This window comes from Mandrillus leucophaeus, unplaced genomic scaffold (assembly GCF_000951045.1).
Source record: "Mandrillus leucophaeus isolate KB7577 unplaced genomic scaffold, Mleu.le_1.0 Scaffold388, whole genome shotgun sequence".
Classification (NCBI taxonomy): Eukaryota; Metazoa; Chordata; class Mammalia; order Primates; family Cercopithecidae; genus Mandrillus; species Mandrillus leucophaeus.
In genome coordinates this window covers 2,045,424-2,064,432 of record NW_012104120.1, presented here as the reverse complement: position 1 = coordinate 2,064,432, position 19,009 = coordinate 2,045,424, and the positions used below count along the sequence as shown (strand labels likewise).

The 19,009-nt window shown below is 48.3% G+C and overlaps 1 protein-coding gene across 1 annotated transcript in view; it reads right to left on the bottom strand.

Moving 5' to 3' along the window:
* WDFY4 (WDFY family member 4) overlaps window positions 1-18,524 on the bottom strand; it is a 295,291-nt gene extending 276,767 nt beyond the window's left edge. Inside the window, exon 1 of the mRNA XM_011990946.1 lies at window positions 18,469-18,524. The gene's annotated coding sequence lies outside the window, so the exon portion shown is untranslated. The remainder of the gene's footprint in view (window positions 1-18,468) is intronic.
* Window positions 18,525-19,009: the final 485 nt, after the last annotated feature.

Here is a 19,009-nt window from a genome sequence, read left to right as displayed (position 1 = left end):
AAGCCCACACGCTCCACCTTAACCGTGCTTCCTCGATTCTCTATGACCTCAGCAGCACCAGTGCTGGGATTGGCCATGCATGCCCCCAGGTCTCTGGGTGTCACTGTCCACCCTCAGCCTGCACCCCACCCACCCTCAGGCATACATAGCATCATCAGAGCTTGCTCTGCATTGTAACAACCCACACCAGGCATTCTGCGCATAGCTGCCCCAGTGAAGGGTAACATCTGGAGCATGAAGCAACTGCTGGATTGCTGATATTTGGGCTGCTAAGTAAACATTTTGATGACTGTTTTCATCCCTGACGTTCTACTGAGTGATTTGCAGAGTTGGGAGTCTCAGAATGTGAGATGTGATCTAGCAGCCCTTGGAGCTAAGATGCCAAGAAGCTGTTCCCAGGAAAAGCTGCCCTGGAGCAAGAAGACATGTGGAATGACCCAAAGGGGTAGCTTGGGACTCAGTGCCTTCTGCAGAAAAGCTGGGTCCTGCAGACAAAGAGTTGCTTTGAAAAATTAAAGATTAAAATTCTTTCCCCATTTCTTGTCAGCCTCTGCAACTATTCTCATTTCCAGATTATAAACTCCAGGTGCAGAAACTGCCTGTTTGCCATTTCCGTAATGGGCCATGGCCCTCAGGCCTTGGAGCTGGGGAAGCCTCTAAACCAGATGATACAGAATAGAATAGCGGCTTAGCATGCATGGCTGTAAATGATCTGTTTTCCTCTCCATGCAAAAGCCAGTGCCTCACTGCATGTCAGCAGATCCAAACACTCTTGCCCCTGTTTTCAGCAGAGTCTTGGCCTCAATCTGGAGCACTCCAAAATAAATAAATAAATAAATAAATAAATAGATAAATAAATAAATAAATAAATAAATAACAAAGCCATTCTTGTTCCTAAAACACATTCAGGGTAGAGCTAGTCCTTGCTACCCTCTTCTCCGTGGTTTCATGTCAACAAGGAGACCTTACAATCTAAAACCAAATTAAAAGGGGTAGGGAGACAGAGGTGATGTACTGTGAACAGTGTTCACATCTACCTGCACAGCTGACACTGTCAGAAATACTGAGGATGGACAACAGCATCATCATTAGGAAAATGATGATTAAAACAAGATGCCAGGACACACCAATTAGTATGTCTTCAACAAGCAAACAAAACTTGACGATGGCAAGGGTACAGAGCAACCACCACTCTCACCCTTGCTGATGGGAATGCAAACATGGCACTGCCACTTTGGAAGGAAGTTTGGCAGTTTCTGGGAAAGTTAAACATACCCCCAGGAGTTCCGCCCCTAGCTATTCACCCTAGAGAAATGAAAATTTATGCTCCTACAAAAACCTGTACATGAATGTTTCTAGAAGCTCCATTCATTGCTGCCAAAATCTGGAAAAAACATAAATGCCCCTCACAGAACGAATGAATATACAAACTCAGGTCCATCCATACAGCAGAATCCCTCTCCACAGCACAAAGGAACACACAGCTGACATCCACAGCACCCCGGATGCATCTCAAAGGCCTTCTGTCGGCTGATAGGAACCAACCCCAAAAGGCTACCTACTGTCACATTCAACTCAGATGACATTTTGGAAAAAGCAAAATTGTTAAGGACAGAAAATAAGATCAGTGGTTGCCAGGGATTGGGGATAAGGGGATGACTACAAAGGCAGGACGGAATTTTGCGGGGACAGAAATGTTCTGTGTCTTGAAAGCGGTCAAGGAGGAGTGTGTGGGCTTTGGAGTCAGCTGCACAGAACTTGCTATTTAGTAGCAGTTCTGAGCTATGGAGCTGCTCTGAGGCTCTTTTCAGCAGCCATCAAATACTGCTAGTATTTACTGCCTCAGGCGGTGTTGCTGTGAAGATAAAGAGAGATGATACAGAGATGAAAACGCAGAGCCACAATGAAGTACGCTCTCAGGAGGAGGAGTTACTTGGTGGTAGTCACGTGACTGTCTACATTTGTCCAAAGTGTGCACCAAAAAAAGTAAATTATTTTTATGTAAATTATATCTCAGTAAACCTGACTTTAAGAAAACATGTACCGAGGTTGAAAGAGAACTAATGGAAAAGCCAGAGGTGGGGATTTTAGTCCCTTGGCTTCAGCTTTTATCATGTACAGTGGGGATAGAAATCTCTATTTAATCAAAGTAGTGACTTCCCTCCCTGAGAGCTCACTTTATAGTGGCTCTGCATTTTCATCTCTGTACCATCTCTATCTCCACAGCAACATCCTACAAGGTGGTAAATAGTAGTACTTCACAGGTGCTGGAAAGAGCCTCAGAGTGGTTCCATAGGTTCCCACGGGGCTGCCAGCCAAGTTCTGTGCATCTGACTCCAAAGCCCACACGCTCCACCTTAACCATGCTTCCTCTTTCTTCAGGATGCCACCGGCTGGGGACAGGTTGAGGCTCCTGTCCACAGAAGCCACCCACAGACAAGAACTCACTCAGGGCCCTTCCCTGGCCTCTGCCTCCACGTTGGTCAAGTGGGGAGACTGTCCTCTAAGTTCTCATCCACTTTTGCATCCAATTAAAAAGACTATGTTTATAATTGATTGTTACATCAAATTAGTTGAACTAATAGACAAGGTGGGTCAATTATAAAAAGTAAAATCATACCCCAAAGAATTGAAAGCGGGGACACAAGCAGACACGTGTACACCCGTGTTCCTAGTAGCATTATTCCCAATGGCCAGAGGGTGGAGACAAGCCAGAGTCCAATGATAGATGAATGTGTAATCAATGAAATGGAATATTATTCAACCTTTAAAAGGAAGACAATTCTGGCACATGCTACAAAATGGATGAACCCTGAGAGAATTATACGAAGTCAACTAACCAGTCACGAAAGGACAAATGCTGTATGATCCATTGATATGAGGTCCCTAGAGCAGACAAATTCATAGCCAGAAAGGAGAATGGTGGTTCCCAGGGACTGGGGAGAGGGGTGCATGGGGAGGTAGTGTTTGATGGGCACAGAGTTTCAGTTTTGCAAGATGAAAAGGTAATGGAGCTGGATAGTGCTGATGATTGTACAACATCATGAATGTATTCAGTGCCACTGAACTATACATTTAAAAAAGGTTATGATGGTGAATTTTATGTTATGTTATTTATAGATTGTGGTATGTACTACAATTGTAAATTTATAAATAAAATTGATAGATAAATAGATAAAAGATAAAGGAAGAGGAAATAACTCATCCTGTTTAATGACCACAGTAAAATCAACAATAGTAGCATCTACTGAGTGCTAGCTCCCTACTGGGTCCCCTGCCGAGGGCTTTGCCTGCCTAACCTGATTTAATTCTCCCAAAAGCCCATGGCCCAGGAACTGTCATGAGCCCACACACTCCCAGCCCCAGGTGGAGATGAGATGGAGGCACAGTGTGTTTACGCAGCATCCCTGGGCACGCTCACGCAGCTGGTGTTCTCAGGAGTGAGAATTCCCTTCTGGGCAAAGGCTTCAGTAAACATTTGCCACACAAAGGCATTGTGTTGGAGGGATTATGAAAAGCCAATTACAGGAGCTCTGTGTTCCACACCTGGGTTAGTTCCGGGCAGGGAGGAACACCATTGTAAACAAAGGGGACACAGACGAGACCCAGCGACAAGATCAGAGAAATTAAGAGATAGAAGTAGCTTGGAGGACCCAAGGCCCTGAGAATTTGCAGAAACTGGACAAGAGCATTGGAGCTGCTGCAGGACGTGGTAAAGGGCCCCCAAAGCACAGTGTATTTAACATACAAAGCAAAGGAGGGACGTGTAGGTGAGGTGACTGGTGTCAATGGAATGACAGCCTCCAGGCTTTCCTGTGGGCCCCTGGGGAAAGAGCTGATCTAAGACCCAGTGCTCTGAGGCTCCCTTTGGGATGCTTCGCCTGCTGATGGTCAGCCTTGGGGTGGTGCTTGGAGGTGAACCTTCAGCCTAAAACCTGCCCTCCTGGAGAAACTGTTCTGAAAGCAGTGGTTCTAAAACTTCAGCATGCATCAGCATCACCTGAAGAGATTGTTAAAACCAAATTTCTGGACACCAGCCCCAGAGTTTACAATTCAGTAAGTCTGGAGTGGGTCCCAGAAATTTGTATCTCTAAAGAGTTCCCAGGAGGTGCAGAGGCAGCTGGTTCAGGGAGCACACCTAGAGGACCACCACCTGAGGAGTAGCCTTGGAGAGGGACTTTGGAAGCAGAAGAATCCTATCATCTAGATTTTACCTAGCATTACTGCAAGCCCTGATCACCCCTCACCCTCAGCCCAGACAGTGGACCAAGAGGGTGAAAACTAAAAGCGCAATGTGAGAGGCTAAAGTGTCTCAAGCGAAGCTGGAGTTTAGCCTTGCTGGGGGTTTAGTGTGTGGCAGGCCAGCTGCACACTTGCACTGTTCAGCCTGCATGATGACTCCATGACGTGGGATACCATTTTCAGATGAGGAAACTGAGGCTGGGAGCAGGAGCCTGCAGCTCACTGAGGTCCAGATCTGTCTGCCTCCAAAACCTCTCCACCACTCTCCCTCTGAGGTTGTCTAGCTCCTCCAAAACAGGAGGCCCTCCTCTCCCAACTCTCCACTGTGGGGAAAGTCCTTGCCCACGTCAGTAATGTATTAACTGACAGCAGGAGCCCTGGTGTATACGCGTGTGGGGTGTGAAGGGGATAGGAGGGACACTGGATGTTACAATAGGTCTCTGTGCCTCTGCCCCTGCTAGCTCCAAAGTCCCCATGCTTCAAGCCCCAACACTGAAAGCTCTGAACACTGAGTGTGTGATCTCCTTCTCTGCCTGCTGTCTCAGAGTAGCTATGACCAGGCCCCACCCTCTTCCCCACAGTCACCCTGAGAGCCCTGTCTACAGACATTCTGCTCCCTCCACCTCCCACTTCCCTCTCCTCACCTCCCAGACCTCACGTGCCCCTGGGGCAAAAACCAGGTGAGTGTGGCTGTCTGTGGAGGAGGAAATGGAGACGTGGCAGGGGCTGTGAGCCCAGCAGCATGTGCTCTCTGGGGCCGCACGGGCCTGCTGGGTCTATAGCACATTTCATGAGAGACCTCTGATCTCCCTTCAGAGTTGCCATGGACTGACTTCCAACTCACAGCAACCCTTCCCTGAGTCTCCAGTCGGCTCTGAATATTTCAAACTTGCCAGCCGCCACAATTGTGTGAACCAGTACCTTAAAATAAATCTCTCTCTGCCTACACACATGCACACATCCTATTGTTCTGTTTCTCTGGAGAGCTTCGGCGGATACAGCATGGCTGTCCCAGATAAAACCTCCCCCACCAGACCTATCCACATTTCCCATCAGCGTTTATGGAACCAGTACCACTTGGCATGCACAGTGTTAAATTTTGCCTTCTTAGAAGTATGAGGCAAAGCAGGAGCCATATCTGGGGTTGTGGATAAACCCCACACCTTCAACTCATCTCCCCCACTGAGAACAGATTGAGCAAAGACCGAGCATGATAGAGTTGACAGACGGTCCCCGAGAGAAAGAGGTCTTCAGTGTCTCGCCAGAAGTGGGGTGAAGGCCTCTTGCCCCTCGCTGCTCCCCTGAGAGGCCACTGCTGCTCAGAAAGAGTGTTTCATGGAAATCTTGATCTGATCTGCACAGGCGAGGCCCACCTGCTAGAAAGCTGGGACAGGACTGTCACAGGGGCTTTGTCACTGCCACAGCCACAAGCCTCCAGCCCTGGCACCCTTGGGGGCAGGAGAGTGACACCAGAGTGCTTCAAATGTGCAGGAGATTGGTGTGATGTCCCAGGCTAGAAGACAGACATCGTGGGCAGGCAAAATTGGAATCCAGCGTCAAGTCCTGTGTTCCGGCTCCTGCTCCTCATGACATGAGCTGTGGAATCTCAGAAGTGACTCTCCACAGTGCCAATCCTCGTCTGAAAAATGTGCTGAGGGAGACACCACGAGATGGCCTGTCGAGAAGCAGGTCACAGGAGGGGCTCTGTAATGGACAGCATATCCCCTCCTCAGAGGCCGTCTCAAAGCCGGGGCACAGGACTGTAGCAGAACAAATGTGCGTGGGGCCATGGAGGACAGGAGCACCCGTGGGGATGGAAGGGTTGCTCAGAGAAGGCCAGGCAGGAAGCAAGTTGGAGGCAGGCATGCAGCAAACAGGCCAAGGTGACCTGGGGACCATGGGACATGATGCCACCAGGAGTCATGAGGGACCAGGAAAGGGAGGTCAGCACGGTTAGACCTGGCGTTCTGGGTAATGGGGAGACCCTGGAAGTACTAAGCAGGAAAATGGCCCGGGAAACACTATTCTAGAAAGGTTGTCCTGGCTGGCAGTAAACCAAGCCTGGAACAGGAAAGAGAAGAAGAAAGAACAGCCAGGAGGTACAGGGCTGTGATCACTCTGATTAGAGAGATTGCCTTGGAAACGGAAGTAAGGCGGGACCTTATTGGAGATAACTCACCAAGATGTGCCTCTGACTCCAAAAAGTCACACGTGCATCTTTGCCAGATGCACACCTGCACATCAGATGCCCGGTGAGCTTGAAAACAGAGCAGCCATCGCCCACTCAAGCCACTCACCAGACCACCTGGGAGGCCGTGTTCCCCAACATTGTGACTTACTTCTGGGTGGGCGCCACGTGTAAGTGTTGGCTACAGGGTCTAAGGTGATTACAACATGTCCCCAGGTGAGGCCAGGGGCCAGGAAGACATGGGAGGCTGAGACCGCCAGAGCTCTGTGATGCCCAGAGATGTGGGTGGCTCATAGAATATCACAAAGCAGGTCAGGAAGGGAGCTGGGAGCCCCTGCTAGGTCTCTACTGCTTCATGGCAGGGCCTGCTGTCCAGAGCCCTGACACTAGCTCCTAGGTTACCTGTGAACTGGGTGAGACCTGAGTGTTCCAGGCCCACCCTCAAGTAGCTCCATGCATCTAAGAGTGGGCCTGTTAGCCTGGGCAGTGTGACAGTCTCTGGCCCTGACTTACTGGTAAGCACCACCACCTCCCTGAACCTAGTCCCTCTGCCCAGGCTGGCCCCTCCTGAGTTCCAAGGCCAGGCCAACCCAGAGCAGCATCACACAGATCCGATTCAAATCCCAGCTCCACCTCTTTCTAACCTGTAACCTTAGCAACTTGGGCTCCCTCAACCTCAATGTCTCCAGCTGTAAAATGGGAACAATATCGTCCTTGCAACACTGCAGAAAGAATTAAGCAAGCCAACATATGTGAGAGGGTGTCCAGTACGCATTAGATGCCCACAGAGTGCCCACTGCAAGGCCTTTTCTGTGTTCTGCACCTTGCTGCCTCGAAATCCTTAAAATCTGCACTTCCCCAGAGAGCCTGAGCCCCACATGGCCTTTGTAAGTGTGCTCTGGGGCCTCCATTCATCTTTGGGGTTCAGCCCCAAGGTCTGAGTCAGCTGCCCCAGTCTCAGCCTAGACACTTCTTTTTGCCTTCATCACCTCCCCCTGGGCCAGCCGCTGAGTGTGTCCAATATCGGGTCTCCTCACAAGGAGCTGGTTTGTTAGACGTCAGGACAGGGCCTTAGAGACGTGGGCCTGAGCATGGCCAGACAGGGCTGCATATGAGGATTTGGCCACAGTGAGGACGCAATGTGGAGACACAAGCAGGAGGGCTGCCTCCAAGACCAAGCCTGTGTTGGGGGATGCCACATCAGGGCCAGGTGGAGTCAGGGGCAGCTATGTAGACAGCAGGTGGGAGAGCAAGGAGTGGGCCACTCAGGAGGTTCCTTGTGGGCCCTGTGTGGCCAGCTCCTCCTCAAGGGAGTGCCAGGAGCAGGCACAACTGCTGGACTCATGGATAACTCCAGCAATCACCTCAGTGCTGCCCTAGGCATCACCAGTTAATGAGTGTCCCCACTTCTTACCTGGGCCAAGGGCTGAGTGTGCCTGCAGGCAGAGAATGGTAAGTCCCAGGGCCCTACACCTGCTTCAAAGGACTCATGAGGAGATGGAGGCAATGCAGGTGTTTTCCAGAAGTTCAGGGGATCCCCTGAAGACTAAAATGGAGACTCCCATTGGAAGGAACTAGGCAGGTCAGCAAAGCTTCCTTGGCTCTCAAAACTTCCTTTTTTCTGATTCCAGTCCACACTGGGCTCCTGGCCAGCACACACCTCTATGGTTTTTGCAACAGCGGAATACAGGAACTCACAGTGTCCTGCGGAAGGAGCTGGTTCTGCATCTCGGTATGTGTACCTACTTCCACATTGCCAAAAATGGCCAGGGAGCAGTTCCCCTGGCTGGCCCCTACCATCTGGCTATGGTTGAGCTATCATGATGGGGACAAAGACCTGAGCTGGAGACAGCACAGGTTACAAGAAGCCCCAGCCCCTGTGGAAAGGTGGTGAACCTCTCTATCCTGGGAGCCAATCGGGGCTTGGTCTCCACTGAAATGTAAGAAAATATTCCCTTAGGTAAGAACGGCCATGGAAGAGTGACCATCTACTAACAGAGACATCAACGTTCTCTACGCTTAGAAAACCAATAAGGTAGGCATTACTATTCCCACTGTACAGATGGGTAAAGCGAGACTCAGAAAACAAGAAATTTATCTGAAATCAAAGAGCTGACAAGCATCAGAATCACGGTCAAACCCAGGTCCCCTCTTCCAGCACTCAAGGCTGGCTTCAGGCAGTGGTCAGTGGTGGTGGAATATGCCATGGGGGCACCTCAGGTACTAGCTGAAGCCTGCAGTGTTGCAGGGAGTCCCTGGCTGGACTTGCATAGTTGTTGCTGACCCCCAGCCATAGGAGATCCAAGCCAGACCCGCTGTCTGCCCACAGCTACACAACAAGCTGGGAGGCCCAAAACAAGACTCTGTGATTGCACTCTTGCCCCAGAGAAAAGCAGATCCCTGGGAGCCTCAAGGATAAGGGTTCATTAGCCTTGGACAACATGGACACTCCTTGGCCAGCATTCCCTCCACAGATACCAGCACACTCAGTGTCAGTCAGTTGTCCACCAGGCAAAGCCACTGCTCTACTTGGTGTGTTCTGTGTAGTGGGTCTCTGGATTATTAAACATGCAAGGAGCAGGATTACCCTCTGTCCACACCCTGGACTTCAAATATCAGGGAGAGCAGGGGGCCAGCAAGGAAGCAGATGCAGTGGGACAGTCATTGGGCAGGGTGGTGGTGACTATGGGGCAAGAGGAGGCTTGTGGCCCAGCCTGGAAAGAGTGGAGAAGTCTGGGAGAGCTTCTTAGAACATATGGCACTGGTGGTGGACACTGAAGAGTAAGGACGGACCCTGGCAGTAAGTGGACAGGCACTCCGGGCAGCCTGAGTGAGTGTCTGGCAAATTGCACAGGTGTCCAAGAAAAAGCAGGGACAGGGTCTCAGGGGTTGAGTGAGTGCATGGTGAGAGGGCCCTGCAGAGAGCCCAGAACGGCAGGCCGATGGACATGGACATGGTGCTGTCTCACGGAACGGTCCTGGGAGTCACTGTGGGGCTCTCAGAAGAGAGTGACAGGAGCACCTGGCAGCTGCCTGTCACTGGTGATTCTGCCACCAGGAGCTCACAGCCTGCGAGGAGAGGAGACAGGGAAAGGGATGCTCTAATACATGGGAGTGGAGGAGGCTTAGGGGGTGGTGGAAGAGGTGTCACAGAAGCAGTGGCTTTGGAGAGGGAGTCTGAGGGAGGTAGAAAGAAGCTATGAAACAGGCAGGTTAGAGAGAAGAGGAAGGAGAAACAAAGCCACAGGACAGGCCGGGCTTAACTAGACCTGGCTTTGTTCAACTGGGAGGGATGTGAGCAGGAACAGGGCAGAAAGCTTGGGCAGGGACTCCATTAAGAATGTCTCCAGACTCTGAGCAACCCCCATCCGATTCCTCACCCTCCAAACTCCCAGAGAAGGAAAATCACAGGGGAATTTTGCAGGATCGTTTATACCTCACGTGCTAAGGTAAGAAAGATTTTGACACATTTCCAGATGGCTTGGTTTGCTCACACAATCATCCCATTTAGCTTATTAAATTTCAAGAATAATTTGGTCAGAATAAGCACACAAAAATCACAAGTGAAGCTTTGAAACATATCTGGAAGTATGCATGCCTGGCTCCTCAGGAATTAAAGATCTCTTAGTTCTCTGGAATCATCAAAGCACAAAAAAGTGAGGGCACAAACCACCTACGTCACAGATAGAGTGACTCATTTTCTTGGGTTCCCTGTCCTCTCCTGTGCCAGGCCAATCTGGACCCAGAAAACTCTGCTTTTAGGTTAGAGAGAAAAAGAGACACTATCAGGTGCAGCTTGGCTCCTGAGGCTTTTCACCTAAGAGAAGAGAAAGGAAATATACTGCTAGCCACTGGGAGTAGGGGCTTCAGGCTCCAAGCTGAGTCTCTTTGCTTTTATGTGACTCAGTTTCCCCACCTGTAACATGAAGCATTTAGAGTAGATGCTCCTTAAGGATCTGTCTGCCAGTGAAGTTCTGCTGTTCAAATTCGCCCAGGTTCACAATCTTGATTTCTCCTCTGAGAGCTGAATATTTGTTTAACCAGAATGAGTCTCCCACAAGCTGGCAGACCTCTTAATGTGCCAGGAATAATTTTCTTAATTATTCTATGTGCTGAGGAGGTGGGAGGATGGCATCTGAATAGAACAGAAAGGGCTCAAGGGACCTAAGAATGCCACTTGCGTGGGTGACACAAGTCTTCTGGGTGTGCCTTCTATGAGGCTGGTAGCCCAAGGTGGGCCCGGCACTAACCCCTCTGCTTGCTCATCTGTTCCCTGGCTGCACCATGATAACGCTCCGCCTCCAGGCTCCCCTCCACCTCCAACCCACTCCACACTGTCAGACTTTACAGCACAACTCCAGATGTCCCTCCCCTGAGCAAACGTCCTCCACAGCTCCCATGTTCTCTGGGAACCTTCCTAAGCTTGTGGCCCTGATGATAGGACCCAACCCCCTCCTTGCCTAATTTCTCCCTGCACCCCCAATGGGGTTAAGCGAATCCACTGATCACTCACAACCTAACCCCTCTGGTTGGAAAGCTCCTCCTTCAGCACCACAGTCCAAATCTGCCACCTTCCAGACACAGCTCTTGGCTTCCCCCCTCAACACAAGAAGCAACCCTGCCCCTCTCCACTTCCAAATTGCTCCTACTATCAGGCCATCCTGCCATTAGAAGGCAGCCATCACCAGCAGGCAACAGCCCTTTCCAGTTTTCAAGGCTGCATCAAGATATGATCTCAGTAATTACAGCAGGACAGTGAGGCAGACGGTGGGCAGCAGGGCTTTGATCGTTCCATGTACAGGAGAAAAGGGAAGCTTGGCAGTAAAAGCCCTTGGCTGGCACAGTCAGGCAGGCCACACAAAGGTTGGCCTGCATTAATTCCCAAATCAATCATTTTCCCCAGTGCCTACTGCCTATAACAACTGTGGCTCCCCTCTCGTTCCTCCTTATGTCATCGTTATTCATGAATACTCTCTCTTTCTCACTCTTGTATTTCCTCAATTCAAAGTCTTTATCGATTATAAAATGCCACAGTCATTTAATTAAAGCACTTTGGGAGGGAAAATCATCACATTAAATACACACTTCAAAAGTGAGATGATTCAGACACTTGCAATTTTGTGAGGAAGGAAGTATTTTGTGGAACAAAGGCAGTCTTCCACGGGGGTGATTGTGAGGGTCTCACCCACTTACAGAGGTGTAGACTCACCTGGGGGCACTGCCCCTCCCTTCTGTCCCTGTCACTCCAATAGAGTTAAGGTGTCCTGGCCCACAGGTCCACAGGTGTGTGAGGCTAAAAGGAAATACAAGAATCTGTGATCTGACAGCAGGGCAGTGTCCTGGGCTTTTCCCCTTTTGAACATCTGGGCATTTGCCACCCTGATCCACCTGGCTCTTCAATCACCCTTCACACCCCTCGAAGGCTGAGACCACGTGGAGCTGCTGTGCATACACTGGACGTGCAGGCTTGGTTCTTGGGTGGGCTTAGGAGCCTGTGCCCTGCGACTCACACTCTTCATCCTGGGCTTCGTCACCCTTTTAATTGCTACCCTCCTTCCTCTCCTAAAGAACAGGCATTCTCAGGGCAGAAATACTGGGGACAAACAGCTGCAGGGGTGCTCGACCCTGCCTCTGTTATAGCATCTGCCACCCTGAAGCCTTCTGCATGCAGGGACACTCTACCTGGATTCTGTCCACAGTTGCTCGGTGGGTTCCTGGCAGCGTGTTGCAACATTGCTAATTGCTCACATGTTTTAGCCAACCTCCACACAGTTTCTTTATGTGTACATGCATTTATCTTTGACTACATTTCTCTTTCTAGTTTGTGCTTATCCTTTTAAAAGCCGACATTAGAACGCTACTGAGAAATGTTCTTATTATTACATGGAAAATACAAAAATCAACAAATATTTCTCTTTATGCCTACTAATTTTCACATCCAAGTGATGGCAGCAGCAGGCAGTCTGGTACAGCCACTGCCATCATGCAGTGATGGCCACTGCAGGGAGAGCAAGGGGAGGAGGCAGACAGCCCCCCAACTCCAGCAGCCCACTACCCTGGGGGCTTCCATGATGGAGCCAGGCCGGGTTGCCAGCCGGCCAGCAGGGGAGCAGCATGATGGGACAGCATGGTCAGGCAGAGAAGGGTGCCAGTGTGGAGCTAGGGCCAGGCTTTGGGGCCAGGGTGGAAAGTGGGAGTGGTGCCCGCTTCAGAGACCCAGCCAGTGGTACAGCCACGGCACCCACCCCGCCAAGGGTGCTGGGCTCCTGGGCCTTGGGAGGAAGCTCTCCATGGGCCACCCAGGGCAGTATCTCAGAGTCTGCCATCCTAAGTCAGAGTGACCACCTAGCCTGCCACTTCCTACCTCCAGCCCAGGCCCTTGATTAGCTCTGCCCCAGTGGCTCCTGACAGCCTTGGCAACAGGGGGAGCTCCTGGTGATGTTGCCCTTGTCCCATATTCTGGCCTGGACCTGGTGAGGATCAGGAGCCTCTGCCTTAGGCTATGATGAGGGGAAGGGGTTGAGGGCCACTTGCACTGGCCTTCAGATGTCCTTTGGCATGAACAGCTAGGGCACCATGGAAGGCAGCAGAGGGCAGACAGGCTCCTGGGTGGAGGGTGGCGGGTCCCCAGTAAGGTCCCACCTTCAAACCAGGGAGGGCCTAAAGGCTGGGGGCTGGGTTACCAGACCCAGGAACCAGAGTGGGGACTTGTGTTGCCTTTTTCAGGCTGCTCATGGCCATACATGGCCCAATTGGCTCTCATTTCCTCCCCTCTGAGGTCCATAAAAACCCTGGATTCAGCCAGAGCAGAGCAGAGGATGGGGAGATGACTGGATGACCAGCTGCAGGGAGGAGCTCCTCTCTGCTGAGAGCTGGGAAGATTATAGGAGGACCAGCTACAGAGAGGAGCTACCTTCTCCAGGGCCTCCTCTCTGCTGAGAGCTGCGGACATAGGGACAACAAGCTGCAGAGAGGAGATACCCTCTCTGCTGACAGCTGAGCACTCATCAGGACAACCTGCCTATAAAGAGAAGCTACCCACTGCGGGTCTCCCCTTAGCTGTTCTAACACTTAATAAAGCTCCTCTTCATCTTGCTCGCCCTCCACATGTCTGCATCCCTCATTCTTCCTGGATGCAGGACAAGAACTCAGGCAAAGGTGCCACTGGCCACATAGGTTTCTGGCCAGAAAAAGCAACACCCCAAACATCCCATATCACAAGTATATTTTGCTTGTAATTAATGTGAAAATGATTTAGTTGCATTAATCATCCATCATATCATAAACATGTTCTACATTGCCCTTTTCCTTAAAGTATCAGACCTAGTGACCATGGAGCATCCTCTCAATGGATCACCCATAATTGACTCTCCCTCTGTAACAACTGGATGCTCAGATTGTCTCCACTGCTGTCATGGGCAATGCTGAGGGGAAGGAGCCCTGCTGCAATGATTTTGTTTCCTATGAATTCTCAAAAGAAGAATTAATCATTCAGCCAAAAGGGAGGAACCACTGTCATACTCCTGCCAAATATTCACTATTCCTCTCTAGAAGTGTAGCTTCTTCAGCCCTTTAGTGGTAGTCTGGTCTAATGCAAGTGCACAGGCTTTAAAATCAGGTGGAACTAGGGTCAAATCCCAACTCAGCCACTCACTATTCGCGGGCAAAGAACCTTACGTCTCTGAGCCTCCATTTTCTCATCTGTAAAATGGGAATAATGAAACTTATCTCATCTTGAGGATTGAGTTTAAAGTACAAGTGCCTGGTTTATTTAGGTACTAAATCCATTATTCTTAGCTTGTATATTTTCTTTCTTCTTGGAATTATTTGGTTCAAGTGGCTTTTCACTTCTCCTACTTCTCATCCATCTTGAACTGTGTTCCCGTGAAAGCCTCTGGCCAAAGAACAAGAAGTATCATTCCTCTAAAGCCTACTGTCCAACAGAAGTATTAGAAATAGAAAGCCAGGCACAAATTCCAGCCACATGTGTAATTTCAAATTTTCTGGTAGACACATTTTTAAAATAAAAATAAATAGATTAAATTAATGTTTAAAGTATATTTCATTTAACCCAATATATCCAAAATATTTTCACTATGTAATCAATATTTTTAGGTACTGAGGCATTTTATAAATTTTGTTGATAGTTTGTAATATCTTTGAAATCTAGTGTGTATTTCATACTTACAGTGCATCTCAATTCACATCAGCTACATTTCAAGTATGGCTAGTGGCTTCTGTATTGGATAACAAAGGTCTAGACTTTGATATTTAAGCTTTTAAGGAGTGCAGATACCTCAAAGGGGATTGACAGCCAAGGGTTTAGAAGATATCATCTATCTGCATTTTGATGGTTTATAGCACTTGGAGGGAGATTACAAATGTAAGCCCCTAATTGTAAATAAAATGGGTAGTAACTCTAAGGTGTGACTCTAGGAACTCTGAGAATTTCATTTTCCTTTCCCTCCTACACAAGATATCTTCCTTCTTTCTCCCAGTTGGTCAAGTTGCCTTGCTTGTCTACCATGAAGGTCACTGGGGTGGGGGTGGAGAGTGCAAAGACTTCCTTTCTTCACATATTGTCTAACAGGCAATTCTACCTTTATATGACCAAACTCATATTTCTGATCACCATCACCTTCCAAATCTGCTTCTACTGCCCTCAAGCCAGCTCAGTAGGCAACAATCTCATTCGTCCTGCTGCTCTCAAGTCATCTTTAGCTTCTCTCTTTCTTCCATCCTCTATACCCTAAATGTCATCAAATCCTACCCTCAAAAAATTATCTAGAATCTAACCACTCTGACCACCTCTCATTATCTCAACTATTATCACTCTGGGCCAAGCCACCACCACCTCTAGCCTGGGTTATTGCAAAAGCCTCTGAACTGGTAGTCTTGCTTCTTCCTTTGGTCTCCTACAATCTTCACACAACACCCAAAAAGATTCTTGTTTAAAATGCAAGCATTTTTAACAAGAATCAGTCCAAACAGCAACAGTCCAAAAATGTATTTTAATGACAATTGACACAACATAAAAATATAAACCACTTAGGGATATATCTAGTCGAAATATGCACTACTGCTATAAAGAAAATAATAACATTGTATTTAAATACTTTAGAGAAGATCTAAATAAATGGAGAGACAGACCACATTCATGAATTGGGAAAGTCATTTTCATAAAGATATCACTTCTTTCCAAATTATATTACCAGTCAAATCTGAATATAGTTTTTTTTTTTTCTGTTGAAAGCCAATTCTGAAATTTATATGAAGGAGTAAAATACCAAGATTTTCAAGACAGAAAGGAAGAAGAAAAGAATGGGGAGGCTCTTTCTAGATATCGAAATTTATTATAAACCTGTGGTTAACAATATTGTCTCGCACTGGCAAAGGGTTAAACAAATTGGCAGAATAGAGAACCAGGAAAGACCCCCATGCACATGACGACTCAACTCACAACAGAGCTACCATGGATCAGTGAATAAAGAATGGCCTATTAGGCCGGGTGTGGTGGCTCACGCCTGTAATCCCAGCACTTTCGGAGGCCAAGGTGGGTGGATCACCCAAGGTCAGGAATTCAAGACCAGCCTGACTAACACAGAGAAACCCCACCTCTACTTAAAAATCCAAAAAATTAGCCAGGTACGGTGGTGCACACCAGTAGTCCCAGCTACTGGGGAGGCTGAGGCAGAAGAATCGCTTGAACCCAGGAGGTGGAGGCTGCAGTGAGCCAAAATCATACCACTGCACTCCAGCCTGGGTGACAGAGCAAGGGTGGCAGGTATTGGTAATCTCAGCTACTAGGGAGGCTGAGGCAGGAGAATTGCTTGAACCTGGGAGGTAAAGGTTGCAGTGAGCTGAGATCATGCCATTGTACTCCAGCCTCGGTGACAGAGCAAGACTCTATCTCAAAAAAAAAAAAAAAAAAGGAAAGAAAAAAAAATGGCCTGTTAAATAAATGGTGCCAAGACTCTTGGTTATCCATATGGGAAAAGCAAAATAAAATGAGGTTTCTTCCCACCTCATGCCATACAGAAAAGCCATTTCCAGGCAGACTAGAGACTTAAGTGTAAAAAGTAATATTATAAAATTATTTGAAAAAATATGAGAATAATTTTACAACCTTACAGTGGAGAATTTCTTAGATAACACAGAACAAGTATAAATCATAAAGCGACAGATGGATAAACTTGTTTGAAACTAAGAAATTCAGTCATTAATAAAAACCACAGGAATATAAGGAGACAAGGCACCAACCAATGGAAAATATTTGTTATATATATAAATGATAAAAAGTAGTATCCATAACATGTATTGAATTATGGCAAATCAATAGGATAAAAGACAGGTAACCCCATGAGAAATGGACAAAAAATGTGAACAGGAAAAGGGACCCCAAATGGCCACTAAACATATGAAAAAGATGCCCAACCTTAGTAATTTGGGCAATGCAAATTAAAAACATGCTAAGATAGCTTTTCATTTCTACCAGATTGGCAGAAATACAGTACCTGACAATACCAAATGTTGGTGAAGATGTGGAGCAACAGAAACTTTGGTGCATTGCCGAGGGCTGGGTAAAATGAGCAAAAACTTTGGAAAACAATGTGGTGACAGCCAGTAAGGCTGAAAATATGTATAACCTATGACCCACCAATTCTATTTCTAGAGTATATACCCTAGAGAAATTCTTGCACACACGCCCAAAGATGCATGTACAAAAATAGTTCTAGCAGCACTGCTTATAATAGAAAAAAAAATAAACTCTTGAAATATCTCAAGTGCCCATCAGTAGCATCTCAGATGAATATATTGAGGTATATTCATCTAATAGAATACTATACTGCAGAAAACATGAATTATTTACAGGTACATGCAACAATATGAAGGAATTTCAGAAACATACTTTTGAACCAATTAGGCAAATTTTAAAAGAATATTTAATTCCATGTTTATGGAGTTCAACAGCTTGCAATCATACATATATAGCAATTTAAATAGGGGATGTAAAACTAGAAAAAAAAAAAGCGAGGGAACGATAAACCTAAAATTCTGGACAGTTGCTGCTTCTGAAAAGGGAGGGAGAAGGATGGGTATGAAGAGGACTTCGAAGATGATGCTCAGCTTTAAAAAATCTAAGGTATCAGCACACAGGGTTTATGCTACTTTTATTACTTTTATCTTATTATGGTCTTTCTAAATTTTCTTTTCTTTTCTTTCTTTCTTTTTTTTTTTTTTTTTTTTTTTTTAGAGATGGAGTTTCATCATGTTGTCCAGACTGGTCTCAAACTCCTGACCTCAGGTGATCTGCCCCTGTTAACCTCCCAAAGTGCTGGGATTACAGGCGTGAGCCACTGTGCCTGGCTGAACTTTTCTTTTCTTTCAACACTGAAAATCTTCCCAAATTCATGGAAGAATAGCCCAGGTGCTCAGGATGGAGAGACAGGAAGGGCCTCCCTGACCTGACCCTGTTCCCTACCTCGCTGGCCAGAGCCCCAGACATGCCCCTTACCCCACTCTACCACACCAACCTCCACCAGGTCTCCGCCTTCAGACCCTTGTCAAGAACACTTCTCAGAAACCCACAGGGCTCGGCCTCCCTCAAACAGGTCCCCTCTCAGAAGACTAGAGCCATCCCCACCCTCCCAAGACCCCCACCCTACCTGCCACTCTCCCACAGGCTGAGCACCACAGACCCCTGTCCGCTTTGACCAGAGCCTGGCAGGGTGTGGCTTCTCAACACCTATATGTTAAATAACTAAATGAATGACTACACACAAACTCATATTAAAATTAGTGTGCTCCGTGGAAAGAGTAATACATAGCGTCCTTAGTTATCAAATCAGCTCCTCCCTCACTTTAGATAGGTTGGGACAAAGGATCGGTTTAGTGTTTTAGAAGTTTCATTTCAGAGGAAATGAAGAATCAGTCCTTACTGAGCAGGTGGCCCTGCTTAGGCAGAAAATGCCGGCGTTTCAACGGTTTGCTGTAACAATTCAGATGAGGGAAGTGAGCCCAGGGAGGCACCTACTTACCAGAATCCAGTGAGTAATGGCAGGGCCAGGACAGACCAGCTCCGTCTGAGGCTCGTTGGAAATGGCCCTCCGGCTCTGCACTCCTCAGAGACCTATGCAGGGTCTTGGAGGGCGAGTCTTACTGTCGACCTACTCTCTCCGCCCCCTTGACAACCAGGAAAGCCCGTGTCAGCCCTTCCCAGGAACCCTTTCATAGCAGGACCCCGAGAAAAGACTTGACCTGACGTCGGAGGTCAAGGAGTGCTGCTGGAGCTCAGCCTGACTCCCAAACCTCAGCGGTGACACACGCTTCGGCAGACCCAGGCCCTGGAATGGCCCTGACCACATGGGCCGCCCACGCCACACACACTTCCTGCTCCCCAGCTCACCTCCTCTCCCACATCCACAAACCCGAACCAGGCACTGGGTCACATGTGCCCCCATACTCAGCCTCCCGGGAGGCAGCCAGTAGGCCCCACGCTGACAGGCGGGGCCCACATGCCCACCTCTAGGCTGGCCTGGCTTGGCCAAGAGCAAGGTGGCCTACCTGGAGGGGTGGCCG